Source organism: Panthera pardus, unplaced genomic scaffold (assembly GCF_024362965.1).
Source record: "Panthera pardus isolate Hobbes unplaced genomic scaffold, ASM2436296v1 HiC_scaffold_22, whole genome shotgun sequence".
NCBI classification, from domain to species: domain Eukaryota; kingdom Metazoa; phylum Chordata; class Mammalia; order Carnivora; family Felidae; genus Panthera; species Panthera pardus.
In genome coordinates, this window is record NW_026526788.1 from 9,237,507 (window position 1) to 9,265,160 (window position 27,654).

General features: G+C 36.2%; 1 pseudogene; it reads right to left on the reverse strand.

Moving 5' to 3' along the window:
- Positions 1-3,152: 3,152 nt before the first annotated feature.
- LOC109248969 (mitochondrial intermediate peptidase-like) lies at positions 3,153-5,227 on the reverse strand (annotated as a pseudogene).
- Positions 5,228-27,654: the final 22,427 nt, after the last annotated feature.

The following is a 27,654-nucleotide window of genomic DNA, read 5'->3' on the forward strand; positions in this document are numbered from 1 at the left end:
TGAGATTCATTCATACTGATGCATTTATCAGTAGTTCGTTCATTATTTGATTTCAAGTAGTATCTCATCTTACACCCAGTAATGACATTTTTAGATAGTACGGTAAGTGCACGTCTACCTTCCTAAGAAATTGCTGGCAAATTTTACAAATCAGCTATGCAATTTTGCACTCCCACTAATAATTTATGCAGTACCCCATTGCTCCACAATCTTGCCAGGATATGGTCTTGTTAGTCTTTCTAATTTTTGCCATTCTACTATATATTATCATAATTTTGTGATTTTAATTTGCGTTTTCCTGATGACTAATAATGTTAAAATATTTTCTTATGCTTATTGGCCATTTTCTGCCTTAGTGAAACATCTGGTCAAATCCTTTCCTCATTTTTTAAATGGGTTGTTTGTCTCTTATTTTTGAGTTACAAGGGTTCTTTATATATTTTGGATATAAGTATATTATCAAATACATGTTTGCAAATATTTTCTCCCCGTAGGTGGCCTGCCTATTCATTTTCTTGATAGCATCTTTCAAAAAACAGAATCATTTAATTTTGATTATCAAGCCCAATTTATCGTTTTTTCTTTTATGATTTGTGTATGTGTCCTAATTAAGACATACTTGTTAATGCCAAGATCCCAGAAAAATACTTTTATGTGTTCTTCCATAAGAATTGTAGTTTTAAATCTTTCACTTATGTTTATTGTCCATTTCAAGTTAATTTTTACACAGTATATGTAATAGTATATGTAATTATTATTATTGTTATTATTATTATTATTACTACTATTGTTATTAGCATATAGACCTCCAGTTAGTCTAGCAATTGTTGAAAAGATTCATCCTGGCTCAATTGATTCACCTCTTTATTTTTTTAAATTTTTTTAAGTTTTTTTAGGGAGAGAGGGTGTGCAAGCGGGGAAGAGAGGCAGAGAGAGAGGGAGACAGAATCTTAAGCAGGCTCCACACTCAATGTGGAGCATGACCTGGGGCTCCATCTCATAATGGTGAGATCATGACCTGAGCTGAAATCAAGAGTCAGATGCTCAACCCACTGAGCCATCCAGGCACCCCTGATCCACCTCTTTATAACAACAAATGGACCATATAGATATGAAGTTTACACCAGGACTATTTATTCTGTTACTGACCTATATAGCTACCCTTTCCCCAGAAGGAATTTTGATTATAGTTTTGCATTATTTATATAATTAAACACATTAAGTATATACTAATTATATGATTTTTGAAAAATATTTTGACCAAAGTCCTTTGCATTTACATATACATTTTAATCAGTTTTTTGTGTGTAAATATATATATATACACACACACATATATATATATATACACATATACACATATATATATATTGTGTATATATATATATATATATATAGTGAGTTGCATTGATTGATTTTCAAATATTAAAAACTGATTTCCAGAAAAACTCCACTGGGTGACAATTTAAAATTTTTTGAGAAGACTGCCTAGTTGATATTGGTTTGTAGGTTCCTTTCCTTTTGATATCTTCGTCTGGTTTGAGTACTGAGATAATGCTGGCCCCATAAAATGAGATGAGAAGTTTCCCTGTTCCTCAAATTTCTCCTTAGATTGTATAGAATTGTATTTCTTCCTTAAGTATTGGCGACTTCCAATAAAGCCATCTGAATCTGACCCTAGAATTTTCTTTGTGGAGATAGAAGTAGGATGTAGGCATCAGTTCAGAGAACTTATTTCTTCAAGACTGGTATTTGTGAATACTTTGTTAGCTTAGGTACCTTTAGAAGCTTATCTATATAAGTTGTCAATTTTATTGGCATAAAGTTTTGCATATTTTTTTATTATACATGTAATGTGCATGGAATCTGTAGTGAGGTTTGCCTTTCCCTTCTTTGTTTTTTTTTTTTTATTAAAAAAAAAATTTTTTTAACGTTTATTTATTTTTGAGACAGAGAGAGACAGAGCGTGAACAGGGGAGGGGCAGAGAGAGAGGGAGACACAGAATCTGAAGCAGGCTCCAGGCTCTGAGCTGTCAGCACAGAGCCTGACGCGGGGCTCGAACTCACAGACCGTGAGATCATGACCTGAGCCAAAGTCGGACGCTTAACCGACTGAGCCACCCAGGCGGCCCACCTTCCTTCTTTGTTCTTTATGCTATACTTTGTGTCTTGTGTGTTTCTATCAGTCTGGCTAAAGCTTTATCAATTATATTGATCGTTTCAAAGAACCAAGTTTTGGTTTCATTGATTTACCTGTTCTTTATTCCCTTGACTTTCTTGAAAGCTACATTAACATTGTATTCATTTTCCTCCAATTAGTTTTCAGATTATTTTTCAGTGTTTCCATAATCAAAAGTACTCCAAGGTGGATTTTTGGAAGGTGGGGATTAACCATAACTTCAGGAGAGAAATATCTTTCCCCAGAGGAATCGTTTGTGTACTTATGTGTTTATTCCCATCAGTAGGAAATTTTTTCATAATTAAATCATTTGCTATTATGATTTATCCAGATATTGCAAAAAGAGACTGTGTCTTCTCTACATGCTTAGTAGTTCCTTAGAGATTTCCTTTGCTTTGACTCTTGATTGTAATTATATATTCTTTAAATAATTTTTAAAGAAGAGTACAAAATTGAGATGTTTCCTGAGCCCTTATATATATGGGAATGCCATTTTAGGTCTCAGCCTTTACCAGCCTTTCAATGTCTCTGGCTTTTAAGGTTGATGAACAATTGCATTCTGCAATCACATTAATATTGAACCTCTTATCTGTAAGCCTGTTATTTCTATATGAATGATTTTTGCATTTGTGTCCTAGAGTCCTGAAAAATGTCATCGATAGGTATTCCAAAAAAAGACAGGTGGGTCCTACAGTCAAGTATTTTGGGGATATACTGAGTTACATATGCAACATGTGCAGAGTGAACCTTCAAAGCTTACGTGGCAGTTCTCAAACATACTTAACAACAGAGCCCTTTGGAGTTCGTGGAATCATGAGTTTGGGCTCTTTGTTACTACTATGTGCCAGCATCTTCCTGTAATAGCACTCACCTGTAGTCTGTTGAAAGAAAACATTCCTTCTGAACCATGGAGGCTAGTACCCTGGACATCTGGTAAGAGTAAGAGTTAATCACCATGCACAAAGCGATTGAATCACAGCTTCCAGGCAGTATGTGCAATGTGTGATATAAGCTTTATTCTGTTTCCCTGAGGATGTCTGGGGTCGACCTCATGAAAGACTGGATCCAGAGTGGCATAAAATACCTGAACTGGCATATTGGCTGCATCACGAACCTTTTTAAACTCACAAAGATGAGACACCATATTTTGGGGCAGTGGCTGCCCAGTTTGAGAATGTCTGGCAAATTGGGTAACCACTTTATTGTCACTTGAAACATCACCAGCACAGAAAGAACCTCAGCAAAATCAGTAGGGCATCAGTCTCACTGCAATATTGGATACTGAGTATATTCCAGCATAGAAGGTATGGTATGTCCCATTTCCTGCGGGAGATTTTCTATCATTCCAGGAGTTAATAAAGTCAGTGAACTCCTTGAGGAATGGGAAAGATTCAGCTTAAGAACTGCAGCTGGCGTTAACAATCTCCATCTTCTTTCAATCTGCCTCCACAGATTGTCAAATGACAATCCTAATGTGGTTTGTCTCTTTGCAGGAAATGCACCCTAGCAATACTTTGGATTCATGAACCTCAGCCACTCTTCTAACGTCTTGATGTCTTGACGCCACATCTCATTTCACAGGCGGCGCTGCAGACATCCTTAACAATTAGTTGAATAAAATATTCAGACCTTCCTCCATCCACGTTTTAAAGGAGAAACACGGTCAGTATAAACTGGGCTCAACATTACCTCTCCGCATGAATCATACCACGGTACTAGGGAGTCCCAAGGCATGCATTCAGAATTTCGAAGATTTCGTTTCGTTTTTATTCATGTCACCTAAAAATCTTTTATAGTTCTATCAGAAAATTTGTGAGATAGTTTCTCAAGGAATCACATGCCAGTCTGATTTTTAGGTAGTGTTCTTTGGGGTGCCCTGTGAGGAATATAAAATATCCCGCTAAATTTGTCTTAAGTTCTTGGCTGCTGAGTAACTTTTCTGAACATTTCAATTAGCCGGCATTGGGACAAAGAAAAAATTGTCTAGGCAGCTTCCTGCACAAAGCATTTGGTGCTTCTGCATGTAGACTATCAACTATTACAGGACCTCTATCAAGTAAAAAGTTATGGCAAATGTGTTCTGATAAGGTATGATTATCAGGGGCACCTGGGTGGCTCAGCTGGTCAAACGCCTAACCCTTGATTTTGGCTCAGGTCATGATCCCAGAGTCATGAGATCAAGCCCATGCAGAGCATGGGGCCTGCTTAAGATTCTCTGTCTCCTCTGTCTCTGACCCTCCCTTGCGCCCTCTCTCTCTCTCTCTCTCCCCCTTCTGCCCCTGTCTCCAGTTGCACACGTTCATGCCCACACGCACACACACCCTCTGTATCTCTTAAAATATATATAATAAAGGAAAGAATTGCATATCAGTCTTGGAAAAATTGTTCCCCATAAAAAAATGCTTTACTCAAAAGCTTTTAACAAGATCTGCTCTTCGATGCTTTTCTTTGTCTAGATGGATTTCTTTGGTTTCAAAGTCAAACATAAACAGTTCAATTGCTCACTTGGTTTCTGGATTAAAGGAATCCATAAGCTTTTTAATCAGTGAGTAATTTTCACAAACTTTGACTTAATTCTCCATTTGTGTTTAACTTTTCGATTGTGGTGCCAATACATCTCCAAGGTTTATCGGCTTTGGATGAGCAATTTTCACAAAATCAGCCCCTCTGCCCGAGGCATCCCGAAGTGCATCCGCGGAGAGTGGTGTGGGACCCCGGCAATGTAGGATATGCAAGCTCGGCCAGCAATCCTTTCTGAGGGAGTTTTCCTGTGCCATTTGAAATTCTTCTGAGGTACTGAGCTCAGAAACTCCCAACGGACCTCCGGGTGCTCGGTGAACAAGCGCAGCCAGTCGCCCTGAGGCTTGACATTGAAGACCGTGCCCGACAGGGAATAGCTGGTGCTGACTCGGGTGGCTGGGATCCTGGCTCAGGCTCCCAAGCCTTCGGTAGTTCAGCAGTGTCTAGAACAGACCCTTGCCCAGCTGCAAGGCCTCCGGCCTCAGTGCTGCAGCTCCTGCCTGGATTCCCTTGACTTTCGCTTTCCATGTGTTTTTCAATGTTTGTTTATTTGTTTGTTTAGAGAAAGGGAGAGGGCACATGCGAGGCAGGAGGATGGGCGGAGATAAAGGGGGAGAGAGAATGCCCCTCCACACTCAGTGAGGAGCTCAAATCAAGAGTCACGATCTCCACCGACTGAGCCACCCAGGCTCCCCTGCTCTTTATTTTCTTCTTCCCGCTAGCTTTGGTTTCAATCGGCTATGCTTTGGTAACTTCTTGAAGTTAGCAAACCTTGAAGTCAGGTTGAGACCTTTCTTCTATTCTAAGATGAACATCCCTTTAAATTTCCATCTGAGCACTTCTGTGCTCTCCACAACACTCAGTTTTCAGTTTTCATTCACGTCAGAATTTCTTTTAATTTCTCTACACTTTTCTTCTCTGACCCCTTGGTTATTTTAAGGCACGCTGTTTAACTCCCAAATATGTTGGTATTTTCTAAATATGTTATTGACCCTGTTGTGATCAGAAAACACACTTTGTTGGATTAAACTTTTTTTTAACGTTTTGATTTATTTTTTGAGAGACAGAGAGAAACAGAGCATGAGCGAGGGAAGGGTAGAGAGGGAGACACAGAATCTGAAACAGACTCCAGGCTCAGAGCTGCCAGCACAGAGCCTGACGTGGGGCTCGAACCCACAAACCACAAGATCATGACCTGAACTGAAGTTGACCACTTAACCAACTGTGACACCCAGGCACCCTGTCACACTTTGTTGGATTTTAAAGTGATTGAGATTTTTGTTCTGATTCAGAATATGGTCTATTTACGAATTTTCTATGTGCAGTTTCAAAGAATGTGTTTCTGGTTCTTTGAAAGTATCGATAAAATTGTCAGACTTCTAGCAGTACTGACAAAGAAATAAGGAGTAAAGACACAAATTACCAATATCAGCAGTAAAACAGGATGTCACCATAGATCCCGCAAACACCCAAAGGATGACAAGATTATGCTGAGAACAACTGTACACACATATATTCTACAACTTACATAAAATGGACCAATTCCTTAAAAAACATAACCTACCACAACTCACCAAATATGAAATAGATCATTTGCATAGCCCTATGACTATTCAGAAAAATGAATTCATAACTTAAGAGCTCTTCAAAAAAAATAGTAATCTGCAGGCCCAGATAGTTTCACTGAAGTTCTACCTAGCCATTAAAGAAGAATGTACACCAATTCTACACAATCCCTTCCAGAAGAGGACAAAAGAAGGAGTACTTACCAATTCATGTTATAAAGCTAGTGCTACATCGATTCCAAACTCAAACAAAGGCAATACGAGAGAGAGAGGGAAAGAAAGAAAGAAAGAAAGAAAGAGTAGGGGAGGGGAGAAGGGAGGGGAGGAGAGGGCAGGGAAGGGAAAAGAAAACTACAAAAATATCCCTTGTGATAACAGATGCAAATCTTTAACAAAGTATTACCAAATGGAATATGGAAATATAAAAAAAGAATCATAAACCCGAATAAGTTGGATTCATTTCAGAGAATCAATGCTTGATCAATATTTGATAATCAAACAACGAGATCCACCATTGTTAACAGTCTGAATTAGAGAAAACAGGTTCATACCAATTGGTGGAGTAAAAGCATTTGACAAAATTTAATAGTCATTCGTGATAAAAACTCCCAGATAAAAAGGAATAGAGGGGACTTCTTCAATTAGAAGAATAGAATCTACTCTCTCTCTCCCTTGCTCTCTACCCCTCTCCTACTCATGCTCATTCTCTCTCTCAAAATAAATAAATAAATATTTTTTTAAAAAAAGAAAGGATAAATAGAATCTGTGAAAACCCTGTAGCCCACATTCTATTTAATGATGGAAGTTGGAGTACTTTCTGTCTAGGATCTAGCACAAGGTAAGGATGTCTGCTCTCAGCACTTTATCCAACCTAACGCTGGAAGATGTAGCCAATGAAATAAGGCAAGACCAAAAAAAGAAAGAAACAAACAAAAGGCATGCATACCAGAAAAGAAAAAACAAAACTGTACTTTTGGGAGGAGACATAATTAGCTATGTATAAAAATCTAAGGAATGTATTAAAAAAGAAAGACCTCCTAAATCTAATGATACCAAAAATAAAATGGTAAGACTGTGATGGTTAATTTTATGTGCCAATTTCACTAGGCTAAGGAATGCCCACATAGTTGGTAAAACAATATTTCTGGGCGCATCTGGGAAGGTGTTTCAGGAAGACACAAGCATTTGAATCAGTCGACTGATTCAGTGTGGGTGGGCATCATCCAACTCCTTGAGGATCTGTACAAAGCAAAAAGATGAGGGCATTCTCTCACTCTTCTTGATCTGAGACTTCCACCCTCTCCTGCCCTGAGACAAGAGTTCCTCCTTCTCCAGCCTCCGGACTCAGGACTCACACTGAACTACACCACGGGTTTTCCTGGTTCCTCAACTTGCCAACCACAGATGGCAGACTGTGAGACTTGTCAGCCTCCACAACTGCATGAGCCTCTCTCTCAATATATAGTTGGATATAGATACAGATACAGATACAGGTATAGATATAGATGGTATAGATAGATATAGATACCCTATATATATAGTTGATGATATAGATGATACAGATATAAATATAGATACAGATGATAATAGATATAGATAGTGGTATAGAGTTATATAGAGTTACATAGTTATATAAAGTTATATCACTTTATATATAATATATAAGAGGCTATTAATATACACAATATGGATTACTCTCCAGAGAATTCTGATGAGTGGAAAAAAAATCCAAACCGGAAGAATTATGTAGTGTATGATAATAGCCTTGAAACGCCAAAATTTTAGAAATGCATGACAGACTACTGGTTGCCAGGGGATAAAAAGTAGAGGTGGAAGAGAGGTGAGCTGTAACTATGGAAGGGAATGTAATAATAGTGAGCTCACCTTGTGGTGATGCAATGCTCTGTACCTTGGCTATCTGAGTGCAATATTCTGGTAAAGACCTTTTCCATTAGATGGATACAGTGTTACCATTAGGTCATACTGGGTAACTCGTCTGTCTATGGGATCTCTCCGTCTTGTATCATACAACTGCATGTGAATGTACAACTACCTAAAAATAACTTTCAAAACAGTGTAATTTAAAAAGTATTAATGTTCAGGAAACAGGCTTTCCCAAACTGATAGTATCATTCATTATACACAAAACAGATTTTATGCAAAACAATTTGACACTGTATTGCAAATGTATTTTAAGTCTCCCTACCTTTTTACTCAAGCATCTCTTTCTAAGTCTTTGACACTATATATTATCACATTATATTCTGTTTAAAGTTTCCATTATTAAAATTAAATGAGTTGATGAGATTTTTGTGCACAAAAAGGAAACTTATCTAAATGCCCAAATATAGAAAGAAGGCAAAATAAACTATGTTGTTTACACAGAATAAATGCAACCATATATTTGGATGGTACAAACAATGAGTAGAGAGAGCAAACTATAAGACTATGTTATATGTAATTTTAATTCTGTATTGATAATAGCCAAGTGTGTACTTATTAATATTTCATCTAAATATACTAACAAAGATTGTTTGCTTCATCAAACTTTAGTCAGGCCTAATTTTCTCCTAGACCCATGTGTGCACAGCTGAAAATCCAGTTTTAGCAAGAATCCTGCTAAGTCAGTTTAATCAGAACTCAATATCTGATCACTCTAGAAATCTGATCAGATTTTTCATCCTCCACCACCTGTAGGTGATGTCTGATCACCCTGGCCTGTGGCCTGCAAAGAATCCAGCGAGGTTGACTTAGCCAGAATGCCTTTTACACCTGATATTTCCTCTTAGTAATTTTCATTCACTGCCCCCACCCTGATCCTTGGCCATTAATTCCCACATACTCATGCTTTTTAGGTGTTGAGCCCAGTATCTGTCCCGCACTGTGAAATCCATTATAGTGGGACCTACATCTATCCTAACAATCCCAAATAAAGTTTGCCTTAACCATCTTTAACAAACGTCACTGATTATTTTTTCCTTTAACAGAATTTATACCAAAACAAAAGTAATAGTTATGTCTAGAAAAGAAATTAAGGGCTTTTTTTTATAATGTTTTTCTTTATTCCTTGTATTTTCCTGATTTTCTACAATTAACATGTTAATTTCATAATCAGAAAAATAATCCTCTAAATTGAAGTTAATACTCTAAGACAAAAAAAAAAAGATTGATTCTACCTGTTACAAATAGATTATGAATTTCATGCAGGCCAAATTGACAGCTAGTGTTATTTTCGTTCTCTATAACCTTGTCGATTTCTTCTTCACTTGTTCCATCAATTACTGAGAGAATGAGGAAGTCTTCAACCATAGGTTGGATTCTTTTTTAATTTTTTAATGTTTATTTATTTTTGAAAGAGAGAGAGAGTGAGAGAGAGAGAGAGAGAGAGTGCACAAGTGGAGAAGGGGCAGAAAGAGAGGGAAACGTATTATTTGAAGCAGGCTTCAGGCTCTGAGCTGTCAGCACAGAGCCTGACATGGGGCTCAAACTCACAAGCCGTGATATCATGACCTGAGCCAAAGTTGGTCACTTAACCGACTGAGCCACCCAGGCACCCTGAACTTCTTGTTTTATTTCTCATTTTAGTTCCATCAAGTTTTGCTGAGGATTTTTTTTTTTTTTTTAATGAGGCTTCATGCCCAGCGTGGAGCACAATGCAGGATTTGAACTCAGGACCCATGAGATCAAGATTTGAGCTGAGATCAAGACTCAAATGCTTTTACCAACTGAGCTACCCAGGTGCCCTGCAGGTTTTGCTAGAATCTTGAAGCTGTGTTGTTAGATTCAAAATCATTTAGGGTTGTCTTGTCTCCCCACTGAGTTGACTCTTGGCTCTGGAGTCTTCATTATTGGAAATTAGCACACCTACCCCAACTTTCTTTTAATAGTTTGTCTACCTAATCTTTACCTTTATTAAAAATTTTTTTAACGTTTATTTATTTTTGAGACAGAGAGAGACAGAGCATGAACAGGGGAGGGGCAGAGAGAGAGGGAGACACAGAATCTGAAACAGGCTGCAGGCTCTGAGTGGTCAGCACAGAGCCCGACGCGGGGCTCGAACTCACGGGCCGTGAGATCATGACCTGAGCGAAGTCGGACACTTAACCGACCAAGCCACCCAGGCGCCCCCTTAATCTTTACCTTTAACTTACCTATGTTTTTATATTTAATGGGAGTTTCTTATAGACAGCATGTAATTTGGTCTTTTTTAATTCAATGTAACAGCTTCTACTTTTTTTAGTGGGAGTATTTAGATCATTTTGTTTAGCCTCGCTTAATGCAATGATGCATATGGTTAAATTCGTCTATTTCTCCCATGTGTTCTTTGATTTTCTTTCTTTACATCCCTTTCTGTGGACTATTTTGACTATTTCTGACTATTTCTTTTATTTCATTTTATCTCCCCTGCTTGCTTATAAGTTAACTTCTTTATTTTATTTTTGTATATTTCCTAACTTTCCCTCCAGAACCTTGAAAGCATTACTCATGGTTATTTTACCATCCTTTTTATTAAAAAAATTTTTTTTAAATGTTTTATTTATTTTTGACAAGAGAGAGATAGAGCATGAGCGGGGGGAGGGGCAGAGACAGAGAGGACACAGAATCTGAAGCAGGCTCCAGGCTCTGAGCTGTCAGCACAGAGCCTGACGTGGGGATCTAACTCACAGATCGCGAGATCATGACCTGAGCCGAAGTCGGATGCTCAACCGACTGAGCCACCCAGGCGCCCCTTTACCATCCTTTTTATTTTTTTTATTTTTTTTTATTTTATTTTTTTCCCAATATATGAAATTTATTGTCAAATTGGTTTCCATACAACACCCAGTGCTCATCCCAAAAGGTGCCCTCCTCAATACCCATCACCCATCCTCCCCTCCCTCCCACCCCCCATCAACCCTCAGTTTGTTCTCAGCCTTTAAGAGTCTCATATGGTTTGCCTCTCTCCCACTCTAACCTCTTTTTTTTTTTTTCCTTCCCCTCCCCCATGGGTTTCTGTTTACCATCCTTTTTTGATAGTCACCACTTATCTGGGCCATACCTTACAGGCACATAATATATTCTTGTATCTTATGAGCACACGTCTTCCTGTCTCAGCACAACATTACTCTGGGTTTAATCAATCTCATAAGTAGGTGAGCTGGATTCGGATTTAGTTGTTGCTTTTGTTGTTTCTAGTGACCTCAGATTCCACCAACGTAGTATTGCCTCAACCTTCAAACCCTTCCCTGACTTCCAAACAGGGTAAAATTCCAGAAACTGCCGTGGCCTAGAGGTCTCTGATCGCTCTGTCTTCCACCTTCCTCAACTTTTAACCTACTCTCTTTCGATTTTGTAGTCAGGATAAGCTCTCCAATGTCTTCAGAGGCTGTTTTTGCTTTTCAATTCTAGTACTGTTCACAACTGGCAATTATATGTTCATTTCTTGCCTAATTTATTATTTTTACTCCCTTACTGAATTATAATTTCCATGAGTGCTTAGCACAGTCTGACATATTGTGTGTTCCCAGTAAATATATTTTTAAAAATAACAAATGAACTATAACAAGAAGAAAGCACACCAATTAAATTAAGACTAGATGTTAATTAGGAGCATAATGGAATTACCTAGACCATGTGTGCAATGTTGAATAATTTCAGGCTTACAATTTTATTTTACATAGTGACTCTCTACTTTAAAATATTATTATATTTGATTCATTTCCTTAAAGTATGCTAAAACTATCAGAATTAAATAGATTTTGCTACAAAAGTGGCCTGTTCTATTTAGAGAAGTGCAATCACTTTGATTTAAAATAGTGGCTGATGGTCTCTGGGTCTGTGTACAAATTCAATAATCTAAATGTGTAAATAGAAGCATGTGGGGTTTATAAAAGTTATCTTGAGACTTGTGCCACACTTAACCACTTTTTTGACACTGTAGTTGCAAAAACTAAAAAAAAAAATTAATAAGGTAAGAATTTCGACCACTATGATCTTCTCCCAAAATCTTACATATATATTTTTTTCTTTTACATCATCCCCTGACATTTAGCTTATGAACACAGCCTGTTCACCTTAGAGACAAAATAAGAAAATTATAATCTAACTGTAAGGTGCCAGACAATGGAATTTTGGTATTTGGATAGCACACTGAAAGAGTGATTTTTAAATTCCTTTTTAAAACCAAAAGATTACAGAATATTTACCAAGTAAGCATGCAATTATTAAGAGGCTTCACTATGCTACAAAATGTAAGGTGCAATTATGGACTCATAATGATTATTTGCGGGTGGAGGGACACGAACCTTCAGTCTATAGGAATGTCCAAGCTAAGTGTCATATTCTAGATCAGAGTATTTCTAGATCACATCATTGCTCCCAACACAGGTAGACATTAGATTTTTGAGAAAGGGGAAAGAGGAGGAGGTGGAGCCATAGGACTGACTCACTCTTAGTATCATGCGCTTTATCAACTGTAGGCAAAGACCTTACATAGTAAGAGAATTCCTGCTTCACAAGTTGGAGGCTACCAAATTACGAAACTGGGAACTGGCTTAGAAGACACGAGGTGGTCCATAATACAATAGACTATTCCTCCTCTTGCTAGAACATTAAAATAAGTCCACAGATCAAGGGTTGGAGATACAGCTGGTGCCCCCTATGGTTGTAACAAAGGACTCATTTTTCATATCATTGTTTCTGATCCTTATGATTCTGAACTATGGCAGTCTAAGACATGGGTTCCTAGGGCCAAGAAACCTCAACCAGGGAACATAATGTTTTGAAGTATTGGAGTCTGACATTACCACTTCATTCTGGAAGGTGAATCATGGTTTTGACTGAAATGATTGACCCTAATATCAACAGGAAATTTTTGAAATCCTAGCTGCAGTCATACCAGAAGCAGTAGAGATGCGTTGAAGACACATCTGGGTTGTCTGCACAGCTTCCTTCCTTTCTGACGATTACCGGTCTTCTGCATGCTTCCATTTCCAAGAATACTGTGGGAGCACCATAGGCGTTCGACACCATGACCACAGGTGAGTGGGCCGCGCATAGGAACAAGATCAACACAGGGACACCCAAGGCCTTTGTGAGGTCAAGACTGCAGAGCAAACTCAGAATCTGCTCCATGCAGCATTCTGTGAAGATAGATACAATGAAAGTGCTTATTCAGCTCAGAAATAATCTAAGCCACTTCCTGGACCAGCAGCAAGATCAAAATTTTGAAGAAAGAACAGACATATTTTGCCCATGAAATGTCAAGATCTAATGTCAAGCAATAGTAATTAAGACACTATGGTATTTGCACAGGGGGACAAAGAGACCAATGAAACCGAGAGAGGACGCCCATACGAACCACCCATATATGGAACCCTGATATATGACATAAGTGGCTGTACAGAATAGCACTAAAATGAGGAACTCATCAATAACTGGTTGTAAGCAATTAGCTGTTCCTCTATTTTTAATTAATTATTATTAATTAAAAATTAATTAATTAATTATTCCTACAATAGGAAATATAAAATCAATTTAGAATAAGTGTATAAATGAAAGCAACGTTTTACAACTTTTAAGAGAAAATGTCAGAGAACATGTCATTAGCCTTGGGTGGGTAAGATGTATGCAGGTACAAAATGTATAAACCATAAAAGTTAAGTTCAATAAATCTGATTATATTAAAATGCAAAACTTAGATTCACAGAAAGATACCATAAGGAGAGTTAAAAGACAAGCAATGGAAAAAAGCAATAATGTTGAAAACATAAATAAGAGAGCACATTAAGGATTTGAATAAATAAATAGATGCATTATTATTGAAAATAAAGAAAAATAACTCACTAGAGGAACAGGCCATTTCACAGAAAAAGAAACTAAGTGGCTAATACCAGGTGGAAAGATGCTTAAACTTTCTAATATTCAGGGAAATGCAAAATAAAATAAAATCCCATTTCACACCAATGAGATATGTATGATTTTAAAAGTCTGACAATATCAATAATTATTGAGAGCATAAACAGGAACTCCTAAAATGGCATCCTCGAGCAAGGCTGAAGATGTGACTGTCCTACAACCTGGGGGAGGGGAAGAAACACATAAGTATCATGAGACCAACTGTGGGACATGATCCACTGATACAGATGCTAAGTCAGTTTATAAATCCTTGGGAATAGCAAATGATACTATGTAACAGATTTCATTTTAAGTACTTATTTGCATTTTTCATTAAAACTGTCTGTCAGAGATATAGAACTTCCTTAAAGTTGCCCAAAAGAAAGATTTGCCTCATGTCTTTCATTAGCATTGAAAGAAAAAGACATTGTATGCTTGGGGACTCAGCTTGCTGCAGACTATAAAGGCAAAAAAAAAAAAAAAAAAAAAAAGAAGCAAATTTTTCAAAAGGACAGGTAGTGACAGTCCCTCCAAAGGATGAGATTTTAAAATCTGTCTACTTTGAGGAATGTCCCTGCTCTTCAGTGTGAGATCGTACATTGCACAAATTTTGGGATATGAGTAATTTCAGGATGACTCTAATAGTCCTGGTCCAGTTACTCAACACCTTGATGACATTGGTAAGTTTGAACCTTCCTCTCTAAGTCAACATTCTCTGTTTTTCTAGCCTTCCTGCTCCTGAAATGGTTGTGCCTTACCTTTCTTAGCAATCTCACCTATTGCATGGTTCCAACTCTTACTCTTATATGGGTAACCATAAAATTTGTTATCCTATATAGAATGCCACTCTTCACTTTCTTTTTTTTTTAATTTTTTAAAAGTTTATTTTATTTTATTTTTTTTAATATATGAAATTTATTGTCAAATTGGTTTCCATACAACACCCAGTGCTCATCCCAACAGGTGCCCTCCTCAATACCCATCACCCACCCTATCCTCCCTCCCACCCCCCATCAACCCTCAGTTTGTTCTCAGTTTTTAAGAGTCTCTTATGCTTTGGCTCTCTCCCACTCTAACCTTTTTAATTTTTTTTTAATGTTTATTTATTTTTGAGACAGAGAGAGACAGAGCATGAATGGGGGAGGGTCAGAGAGGGAGGGAGACACAGAATCGAAGCAGACTCCAGGCTCTGAGCTGTCGGCACAGAGCCCGACGCGGGGCTTGAACTCACAGACCGTGATATCACGACCTGAGCCGAAGTCGGAGGCTCAACTGACTGAGCCACCCAGGCGCCCCATCACTCTTCACTTTCAAATCCACATTCCCAACTGTTGGACATCTACATCTGTAGGTCATCTACATCTGTAGGTCATCTACATCTACCTCAGGTCTGTCCAGTAGAACTTCTGAGATGATGAAAATGTTCTCTGTGCTTGCCAGTAGCATAACCACTAATCACATATGGGTATGTGGCTATAGCAACTGAAGGACTGAATTTTTTTAAATTTTATTTTGATTTAATTAAAGTTTAAATAACCACATGTGGCTACTGTATTGGACAGACTATGTGCACCCAAGAGCGCAAAGCTACCCTATAATGTTCCATTTGCCAAGAATTAATTTCTCCCATTCTTTGGACCATCTCCGACATTGACGGGACCTTTTGGTAGCTTTGTCATTTTTTTTCCAGAAAAATGCTCACCTGACCTCTTTATTGTCAAATAGTGTACTCTAAGGGGCACCGGGTGGCTCAGTGGGTTAAGCGTCCGACTTCGGCTCAGGTCATGATCTCACGGTTTGTGGGTTCGAGCCCCGTGTCAGGCTCTGTGTTGCTGACAGCTCAGAGCCTGGAGACTGCTTCAGATTTTGTGTCTCCCTCTCGCTCTCCCCCACTCGCACTCTCTCTCTTAAAAATAAACATTAACATTTTTTTAAAAAAAATAGTGTAAACTAAGAATTGACAGGTACGCTCTTTAGCAATCAGCACTCAATATTTTGGTTTTTTAAAAAAATGTGTTATAACATTGTAGTACTTACTACATCAAACATATTTTGCTTTGCCTCAAGCTATAGGACTATATCACATTATTTTTTTCCTCTTTTATAAGCATCTTAACTTAGATGCCAACAAGCTCTTTGAATCCAACTGTCAAAGGAAAAATTGAATCAACATATCCAAAGGTAAAATGAAGTCTACACTACACTGAAAGTAAGCACATGATTTTCTTGATGTGTGCTTAATTTTCTCTGCAGGTAGATGATAGAGTAGAAACTTACAAAAATCAATTAGCTATTGTTTGTGAATGGATAATTATAGACTGATTGCCTTGAACTTGTTCATGCAAGAGAAAATTAAAAGAAAAACATGTTGCTCCATTTTAAAACAAAATGTCAGGATGAAAAGCTGACTGAGAGGAAAATTGGGCCACATTGAGTGGTTACTCTTCATGAATATATATGAAGCACTATTGTTACTGTTAGTTTGCATAATGAATAACTTGTTGTCAATTTTTTTAATTTTAAATAGAAATTTCTTACAATTTAACAACACACAGAACATTAACAGCATTAAGTTGCTTTACTAATACTGTCACAAATAATGTTAACATTTTCACATTATGGTGAGATAATGTTCCCAAGATCACTTCTCTGACATCACTTGGATCAAAGTCAGAAGTAAGAATTTTGCCACATCAATATAATGATATAGTTAGATATTAAAAAAAAAAACTGACTCTCTGCACCCAAGTGATGTAGATGGGACATATTCATTTCTTTCCCTTTACATCAGATTTCTTTAGACCTGCTATGACGCAGAGCCAAAAACACACTTCGTCATGGCACAGTGCCCGATCTTCAACTTAATATATGTAAAAAGCACATCATGAAAAAAATATAGCTCAATAGCAATATATGATTTTTAATAGGCTATAACTCACATCTAAACCCCAACATTCCAACACATTCACCACCCCCCAAAAAATAAGGTAAACCTGCGAATGAAAAGACTAAGCGCTCAACATACATAGATTTTTCTCTTTCCTTCCATTCTTATGATAGGAACGGCTTCATAACAACACGTGTCATCTAAAAGTTAGTAAAATTCTCAATAGAGAATTTGACATTAAATCAGGATAACTACAGTATCAGATATTGAAATAGGAAATAAACAGATGTGAGAGAAATAAATTATTACTTCATATCTTCTTTATCACCTCAATGATCTATGAGTTTTCCCTCAATTGATCATTTCACAAGCAAGAGTGTTTATAAATGGATAATGGAAGCCTCATCGCATACTATTATTTCCTACTAAAATACTAAAATTGGCTAAAAATATAAAAATAAGGAAAAGCAAGCATGAATATTAAAAACTAAGGCACAGAGCAATCAAAATACAATAACTTTCAAGAAATTCTATGTGATACTGTGCAGATGAAAACAAATACAGAAATTTGCTAAGAGGAGCAAGGCCTTGGGAAAAACAATTTATGTTCTGTAAATGAGCTCTCTGTATGTTTTATTATTAAAGTGATACTATATTCTTCAAATAAATTGGGAAAATTAATATGTAAAGTCTTATTTGCCTGAAAAATTATTATGCTACCTACATAGCATGTTATTTGGAACTTAACTAAATTATCTTTTTCTAAAATTATCTGTATCTAGTACATTTTGGCTGCAATTCATTAACACCTGTTTGGCATATATTTATTAGACTATCCAGATAGTCTATTTTCAATTGATTTTTTGTAGACTGTTTTTGGGTGGTAGCAGTTTAGCAAAATTGAGAGAAAGATACAGTGATTTCCCACATGCCCTCACCCCCACACATGTACAGCCTTTCCTATTGTCAGCATCCCACCAGACTGGAGCATTTATTATAACTGGTGAGCCTATGTTGGCCCATGATAATTACCAAAGGCTGTAGTTTATCTTAAAATCCACTCTTGGTTTTTACATACTATGGGTTTAGACAAATGTATAATGACATGAATCCACCATTACTGTATCATAAGAGGTTTTCGCTGCCCTATAAATCCTCTGTGCTCCACCTATTCATTCCTACCCCCACCAACGCCTGAACACCTGTCATCGTTTTTACAGTCTTCATTAGTTTTGCCTTTAATAGTTGGAAACATATGGAATGTAGCTTTCTCAGATTGGCATCTTCCACTTAGTAGTATGCACTTAAGCTTCCTCCATGTCCTTCCATGGCTCGTGAATTCAATTATTTTTAGCAGTGGACAATATTCTAATGTCTGGATGCACCAAAGTTCATTTATCTTTTCACCTACTAAAAAACCTCTTGGTTGCTTCCAAGTTTTGGCATTTATGAATAAAGCTTTGATACGCAACTGTGTGTAGGTATTTTTATGGACATAAGGTTTCAGCTCCGTGGAAAAAATACCAAGTAACATGATTGCAGAGTCATATGGTATGAGTAGTCTAGTTTTATAAGAAAACATCAAACTACCTTCCAAAGTAGCTGTATGATTTTCCATTTCCACCAGTAACGAATGAGGGTTCCTATTGCCCCATATCCTCCCCAGCATTTTGTGTTGTCAATGTTCCAGACTTTCATCATTCTAATAAGTGTATAATGGTTTCTCATTGTTGTTTTAATTTCTATTTTCCTGATGACACATAACGTGGAGCATCATTTCATACATTTATTTGCCATCTGTATATACTCTTCAGTGAGGAGTCTGTTCATGTCTTTGGTCCATTCTTGGTCCATTGTTTACCTTCTTACTATTGAGTTTTAAGTAAGAGTTTGTTATATATTTTAGAAAAAATTCCTTTATCGGATGTGTCCTTACAAATACTTTCTCTTAGTCTGTGGTTTTTTCTCTTTTGATGTTATCTTTAACACAGCTGAGTTTTCTTATCTTAATTGTGTCCAGCTTGTCAATTCTGCATGGATCATACCTTTTGTGTTGTACCTAAAAAGACATCACCATAGCCAAGGTCATCTAGATTTTCTCCTATGTTGTATTCTTGGGAGTTTTATAGTTTTGTATTTTACGATTAGGTTTATGATTCATTTTGAATTAGTTTTTATGAAATATAAGGTCTGTATCTATATTAAGTATTTTTCATGTGAATGTCAAATTGCCCCTGTACCATTTGTTGAAAAGACTATCTTTTCTTCCTTGTACTGGCTTTGCTCCCTTGACATAATCGGTTGACTATATTTATATGGCCTACTTCCTACTTCTGGACTCTTTCTTCTCTTCCACTGGTATAATTGTATATTCTTCTGCCAATCCGGCACTGTATTGATTACGGCAGCTTTATAGTAAGTTTTGAAGTCAGGTAGTGTTAGTTCTCTAACTGCTGTTCAAAAGTGTGTTGGCTATTCTGGGTCTCCTGCATATAAACTTTAGAATTGATCCATTGATATCCTCAAAATAACTCACTGGGATTTTGCTTGAGATTGTATGAATATACAGATCAACTGGGGAGGAGCTCACTTGTTGACAATATTGAATCTTCCTATCCATAGACATGGGATGTTTCTCTATTTTTAGTTATTCTTTGATTTCATTCATAACAGTTTTCTAGTTTTCCTCATAAATATCCTATATGTTGTTACATATATAATTAAGTACTTCATTTTGGGGGTGCAAATGTAAATGTTATTATGCTTTATTTTTTTTTCATTTTTAAGAGTTTATTTATTTTTGAGACAGAGCATCTGAGGGAGGGGCAGAGATAGGGAGACACAGATTCCAAAGCGGGCTCCAGGCTCTGAGCTGTCAACGCAGAGCCCGGTGCGGAGCTCCAACTCACGAACCATGAGATCATGACCTGAGCTGAAGTCGGACACTTAACGACTGAGCCACCCAGGCGCCCCAAAGTTATTATGCTTTAATTTCAAGTTACACTTATTCATTCAAGTATATAGAAAAGTATATGTGTGTGTGTATATATATATACATATATGTGTGTGTGTGTATATGTGTGTATATATGTATATACCAGTGAGGGGAAAATAAACCCCCGTATTTTAATACAGTTCCCCTGATCTGTATATATAATATACCTATACATATAATTATACATAATATACATATGTGTATATATGTATACACACATATATGTATGTATAATTATATGTATGTATAATTATATATTCAATGATATAGAAAAACAACTGACTTATGTGTATTAACCATGTATCTGGAAACCTTGCTATAATTGATTATTAGTTCCAGGAGTTGGTGTTTTTTGGCCAGTTCTTTCACATTTTCTACAGATGATCATGTCATCTGCAAACAAAGACAGTTTCATGTCGTCATTCCTTATCTTTATGCTTTTTACTTCCTTTTCATCTCTTATTGCATTAGTTAGAACCCCCAGTACAATGTTGAAAAGTAGTGTAAAGGGACATCTTTGTCTTGTACTTGATCTCAGTTGAAAAGCTTAGAATTTCTCATCATTAAGTATGATGTTAGCTATAGCTAACACAGATATAGCTCTAAATAGAGATTATTAGCTCCTTATAGAGATTATTTATCACGTTGAACAAGTTTCCTTCTCTTTCTAGTTTACTGACAGTTTTTATCATGAATGGGTATGGGATTTTCTAAGGCTTTTTCTGCATCTATTGATATGATCGTGTTACTTTTCCTTTCCCTTTTTGATTACATTAACCGATATTTGAATGTAGAACCAATGTTGCATACCTAGAATAAAGCTAAAAGTGGTATATAATTCTTCTACATTGTTGGATTCAATTTGCTAACACTTTATTGAGAATTTTTGCATCTATGTGAAAGAGCAATATTAGTTTTTAGTTTATTTTCTTGTGATGTCTTTGGTTTTGATATTAGGGTAATATTCATCTCATACACTGAGTAGAGAAGTACTCCCTCTGCCTATATCCTCTGAAAAAGATTGTAGAGAATTGGTATAATTTATTTTTTAATGTTATGTGGAGTTCACCAGTTAACTTGGTGCCTTTTGTTTTGGAAGGGTTAATCATTGTTTGAATTTCTTTAATAAACATAGGTCTACTCAGATTTTCTATTTGTACGAGTTTTGACAAATTGTGCGTGTGTTGGGGTTTTTTTGTTTTTGTTGTTTTTGTTTGTTTGTTTGTTTGTTTTTTTGAGAGAGAGAGAGGGCACACAGGAAGGGCAGAGAGAGAGAGAGAGAGAGAGAGAGAGAGAGAGAGAGAGAGAGAAGCGGGACTCACCCAAAGAGGAGCTCAAGCTCACCCAATGTGGGCCTTGAACTCATGAACTGTGAGGTCATGACTGGAGCCAAAGTCAGATGCTTAACCAACCGAGCCACCCAGGAGCCCCAGCAAATTATGTTTTCTAATTAACTGGTCCATTTCATCATTTTGTCAAATTTGTGGGCGTAGAGTTTTCATAATATTCCTTTACAATCCTTGTAATGTCCATGGAATTTTTAATAATTTATTTATGATATTGGTAACTTTTGCCCTCTTTTTTTTCTTAAGCTAGCTGAAGGTTTATTGATTTATGCTGATCTTTTCAAAAAACCAAACTTTGGTTTCATTGATTTCCTTTTGAATTTACTATTTCCAATTTCATTGATTTCTGTTCTTACTCTTATTATTTTCTTCTCTTTCTCTTTTTCCTTTTATGCCCCAAGTTTTAATTTAAATTCTGGTAAGTTAACATACAGTGTAATATTAGTTTCTGGTGTAGGATTTAGTGATTCATCCCTTATATACAAGACCCAGTGTTCATCACAAAATGTGCCTTCCTTAATACTCATCACCCATTTAGCCCATCCCCCTTCCCACCTCTCCTCCAGCAACTTTCGGTGTGCTCTCTATACTTGAGTCTTTTATGGTTTCCCTCTCTCTTTTTTCCCCTGTGCTCATCTGTTATGTTTCTTAAATTCCACATACGAGTGAAATCATATGGTATTAAATTTGTTCTTCTTTTTCTAGCTTCTTAAGGTGCAAAATTAGACTATTGATTTTGGATCTTTCTCCTTTTCTAATGTATGTGTTTAATGCTATAAGTATCTGTTTAAGCACTGTTTATGCTACATACTACAAACTTTGGTATGCTGTATTTGCATTTTCATTAAGTTCAGGATCTTTTTTTAAATTTCTCTTTAGATTCTTTCTTAGATAGGAGTGTTATTTAAAAGCATGTTTTTTAATCTCCATTTATTTTGGGATTTTCCAGTTATGTTTCTGTTATTTCTGGTTTAGTACCATTGTGTCTGAGATCAGACACTGCATGTTTTTTAATTATTCTTTGTTAAGGTGTGTTTTATGGTCCAAAATGTGGTATATCTTGATGAATATCCCATATATTTGGATACTGCTGTTTGGGGATAATATAGTCAACAGATGGCAATTAGATCCAGTTGATTGGAGGTAGTGGTGAGTTCAACTATGTCCTTAACTGTTTTTTCTGCCTGGCAGATCTGTCATATCTGATATAGCGTTACTGAAATCTCCAGTTGCAGTCCTATAGTTTCATATAGGATTTTATATGAAATCTATATCATATAGTTTCATATAGATTTTACATCATATAGTTTCATATCCCATTATTAGACATATATATATAAAGCATTGTTATGTCTTCTTGGAGAATTGACCCTTTTATCATTGTATGTCTCTCTTATCTGTCTTGAGTAATTTTCCTGGCTTTGAATTCTGCTCTCTACGGAAGTAATATAGCTACTCCTACTTTCTTTTGATTAGTGTAAGTATGACATATTTTTCTCCATTCACTATTAATCTATATGTGTCTTTATATACAAAGTGGGTTTCTTGTACATAACATCTAGGTGAGTCTTATTTTCTAATCCACTACAAATCCATTATAATCTTTGTATTTTAATTGGTGCACTTAAATGATTGGCATTCAAAGTGATTATTGGCATATTGAGATCAATATCTCCCATTATTTATTACTGTTCTCTATTTGTTAGTCTCGTTTTATGTTCCCATCTTTGTCTTCCACAATTTAACTTCTTTCTTGTCATTTTATTTTATTTTTATTTTTTTTAATATTTATTTATTTTTGAGAGACAGAGGGAGACAAAGTGAGACTGGGGGAGGGGCAGAGAGAGAGGGAGACACAGGATTGGAAACAGGCTCCAGGCTCTGAGCTGTCAGCACAGAGCCTGACGCAGGGCTCAAACCCACAGACTGCGAGATCATGACCTGAGCCGAAGTCGGACGCTCAACCGACTGAGCCACCCAGGCGCCCCTCTTTCTTGTCATTTTAATTGAGCATTTTGTATGATTACATTTTCTCTCCTTTCTTACTATATTATTATTATTATTATTATTATTATTATTATTTTGCCTTTTTTTAGTGGTGACCTAAATTTGCAATATACATTACCACTAATCCAAGTCCACTTTCAAATAACACTGTAGCAGTTCATGGATAGTTTGAGCACTTTATAATAACAAAATAATCCTAATTCCTTCCCCCTCATCACTGCATTATTCCTATCATTTGTTTCATTTATATACAAGCATCATAAGCATACACACACACACACACACACATAAAAGAATACATAATTAAATGCATTGTCACTGTTACTATTCTGAACAAACTGGTATTTGTTACATCAATTAACAGTATGTAAAATAAAATTTTTATTTTACCTTCAAATATTTCTTCTTCAATGTTCTTCCTTTCATCATGTAGATCCAAGTTTTTTTTTTTTTTACTTACATCATTTCCTTCTCTCAAGAAAACTTCCTTTAACAACAAGGTCTACTTTGCAAAGTAGGTATACTGACAACATATTTCCTCATTTTTTGTTTCAGACGGTCATTATTTCTACGTCACTTCTGAAAAATACTTTTATAGGGTACCAAAATCGAGGTTCATGGTTTTCTTTTCCTCTCAACACTTTATTTTCACTCCACTCTCATTTCTCATCTTGCTTGCATGGTTTCTGAAAAGAAGTCAATGTAATTCGTATTTTTGTTCTTGTATAAGTAAGGCGGTTTTTCTCCCTCTGGTTTTTTCCAGACTTGTTCTTTTTCTTTGATTTCCTGCGGTTTGGAAATGATATTCCAAGGTGTGGTTTGTTGTTGTTGCTGCATTTAGCCTGCTTGGTGTTCTCTGAGCTTCTTGAATCTGTGGTTTAGTGTCAGACTTTATTTTACAGAAAATCTCAGTCATTATTGTTTCAAATATTATTTGTTTGTTTCCTTCTTTGCTGTTTGGTTATTTCCATTATGTGTTTGCTACATCCTTTGCAGTTGTCTTGCATTTCCTGGTTATCCAGAGGTTTTTTTCTCTTTGTTCTCTTTGGTTTTTGATTTTCAAGGATCCTGTTGACATGTTCTTAAGCTCAGAGTCCTTCCTCCACTGGGTCCAGTCTACTAATAAGCATAGTAAAGACACTCTTCATTTCTGTTACAAAGGTGTTGATCACTAGCATTTTTTGTTGTTGTTTCTTAAGGTTTCCATCTCTCAGCTTACATTCCTCATCTATTTTTCCATTTTTTCTACCTTATCCATTAGACCCCTGAGTCCAGTCATCATAGTTGCCTTAAAATTCCCTGTCTGATAATTCCAGTACTCTTCTCATGTCTGGTTCTGATGATTGCTTTGTCTCTTCAAACTGTGGTTTTTACCTTCTAGTTTGCCTTGTAATTTTTTCTTGACAGCCAGGCATGTTGTACCACATAAATAGAACTACTATAAATGTAACTACTGTCATGTGGTGATAAGCTCTGTGGAGAGAGGAAGTGTTCTATTGTCCTATTATGCTGTCTCAGTCTTTTAGTGAATCTAGGTCTCTGCATGGCAAACTTCACAGGTATTTCTCAGTTTTTATTTCTCTCCCTCTTTAGGAGGGATAAGATGGCTAACACAGATTAAAGTTGGGTATTTCTCTTCTCCCAGGGCAAATAGGCTAAAGCCCTAGTTAACCAGACTCTCCTCGTTAAGAAGAATAGAGTTCTCTGGTATATTTTGAAATGGTTCTTTTCTTCCTTCTTCCCCATTGGAAGCATTAGGAGATTTTTTTCCCAATATTCACCTTGAGAATATGGTTGTGCTCCTGAACGTGAATCTCACGATACTGTAGGCACTCCGGCAAGGTATCCTTGGAGTTTTAACTCTCAGACTTGTGCACACTGAACTTCCAATAAATTTTCAACTGCAGTTCAGATTTTCCTATCCTGGTACTTGTTCTTGTGGTAGTTTCCGCTCATAAGTCTCTGTCCTGTTAAAGACATGACTCCCTGTATTTGTCTATCTCTCCAATCTTGGATTCAGTGGTCTACCCTCTGTACTTATTTCTCTTATGGGTCCAAGAAGAGTTGTCAACTGTTCTATTTTGTTACTTTTTGGTAGCACAGACTGTCAGCTTCTAAGCTTCTTACATGTGGAACCAGAAAACAATTTTATTTCTTCTTATTAAATTGCTTTTTCCTGGAAAAATAATTACTTCCTCAAGAAAAAAGGTGTTTTTATTCATAGAATTATCATGTTAAGCAAAATGTATCTTATTATGACTCTTCATTGTGTGTATTTGAGTGTCCATGTGTCTTTATTTTTGCTATATCTTGACAGAGTTTCTACTATAATTGTTCTTTTTAGGAACTACAGTATGGTGTTTTGATTTATACATTTTTATTTGTTTTCCAATTACTTAATGACTAGAGTTATATGGAATGTATGTATATATATTTAGCTTCACCCAGAACAAAACCCCTTTGTGATGGGTGGCTGTTGCCAAAGTATAAATATGCATTCACCTTTGGGGCTGTCAATCAGTAAGTATACTTCCATTGTCTCTGTCCCAGCCTTTGTGTTATATTTGGCATTCATATTACATCTACAACTGCTATAATCCTTGCAATTCATCGTTATTGTATTATTCAAGATCATTTCACTTGCAAATGATGTAAACCCAAATTAAACTAAGTTGAACAAAAACTAAAAGGAAGGAGGAATATATTGTCTTCTGTACTAAAATGATAAGAGTAGCCAGAGGGTGGATCTAGCTGCATCCAGAATCTCACATGCATACTCTCAGAATATTCTCTCTTCAACTCTCATTTCTATTCTCTGAATTTCCCCATGCACATGGACTTACGACCAAGAAATGTGGCTATATATATCTTTACATGCTCCAGAACTGAAAGAGATCTTTTCCTGTTCTGTGTGTAATAATAAAATCTTGTAAAACATATGAAATGCCTGATTTAAAGATACATATCCATTTGTGCACCAATAATTTTAGCCATATGGATACAGGTGTGCTGCTCACAATAGTCATGAATCTATAGAGATGGGGGGAAAAATTAAAACTATATTTATTCTCAGATAATATGATCCTATCTGTAGAAAATTTGAAGAAACCTATAAAAAGGCTACTAAAACTAGTAAGTAACTTTTGTAAGTTTGCAGAATACAAGGTCAATATACAAAACCAGTTGGTTTTCTATGCACTAGAAAAGGAAATAAAAAATTAAAATTTAAAACATACCATTTAAATAGCTTCAAAAAGTACAAAATAATTACAGCTATATTTGTCTGGAGGTACACAAGATCTTTATACTGAAAGCTACAAGCACTGCAAAAAGAGATTAAAGAAGAACAAAATAAGTAGAGAGATCTATCCTTTCATGGATCCAGAAATTCAATATTGTTAAGATGTCTATTCTTACACAAATTGAACTACAAATTTAATGCAATGATGGTCAAAATCCCAGATTGCTTTTGGTAGAAATAAATAAGCTGATTTTAAAATTAGTATGGAAATTCAAAAGACCTAAAATAGCAAAAACAAATTGGAATAAGAAAATAAAATTTAGAACACATCACTACTTACTTCAAGAAGTATTTTAAAGTTACTATAATCAGCAAGTATAGAATTAGCATAAAAATGCATACATAGATAAATGGTACCAGAGTCCAGAAATGGATGCATTCAAATTATCTGAGTTTTGACAGAGGTCCCAAGGAATTAAATGGAGAAAGGATAGTTTTTGATAAACTGTGCTGTAGTTATTGGATATTCATACGCCACAAAGAAAATGATAACCCTTGGCTCTCACTTTTAACCATACACAAAAATTATTGCCAAAAGACCTAAATGTAGTTGTTGAACCTATAAAACTTCTGAATGAAAATATGGAGGAGAGCCTGGGTGGCTCAGCTGGTTAAGCGTCTGACTTTTGATCTCAGCTCAGGTCACGATCTCACAGTTTTGGAGTTCAAGCGCCACATCAGCCTCGGTACTGATGGAGTAGAGCCTGCCTGGGATTTTGTCTCTCCCTGTCTTTCTGCCCCTCCCCTATGCTCTCTCTCTCTCTCTCTCTCTCTCAAAATAAATAAATAAACTTAAAAAAATAAAGAAAATAAAATATGGGAGAAAATCCAAGTGACTCTGGGGTTTCATAAACATTTATTAAATAGGGTGCTGCAACAGTTACCCCTTGTAAAAGACAATGATTGATAAACTGTACTTCTTCAGAATGAAAACAAATAATCTTTAGAACATAATTACACATAAGAAAGAGCAATCCAC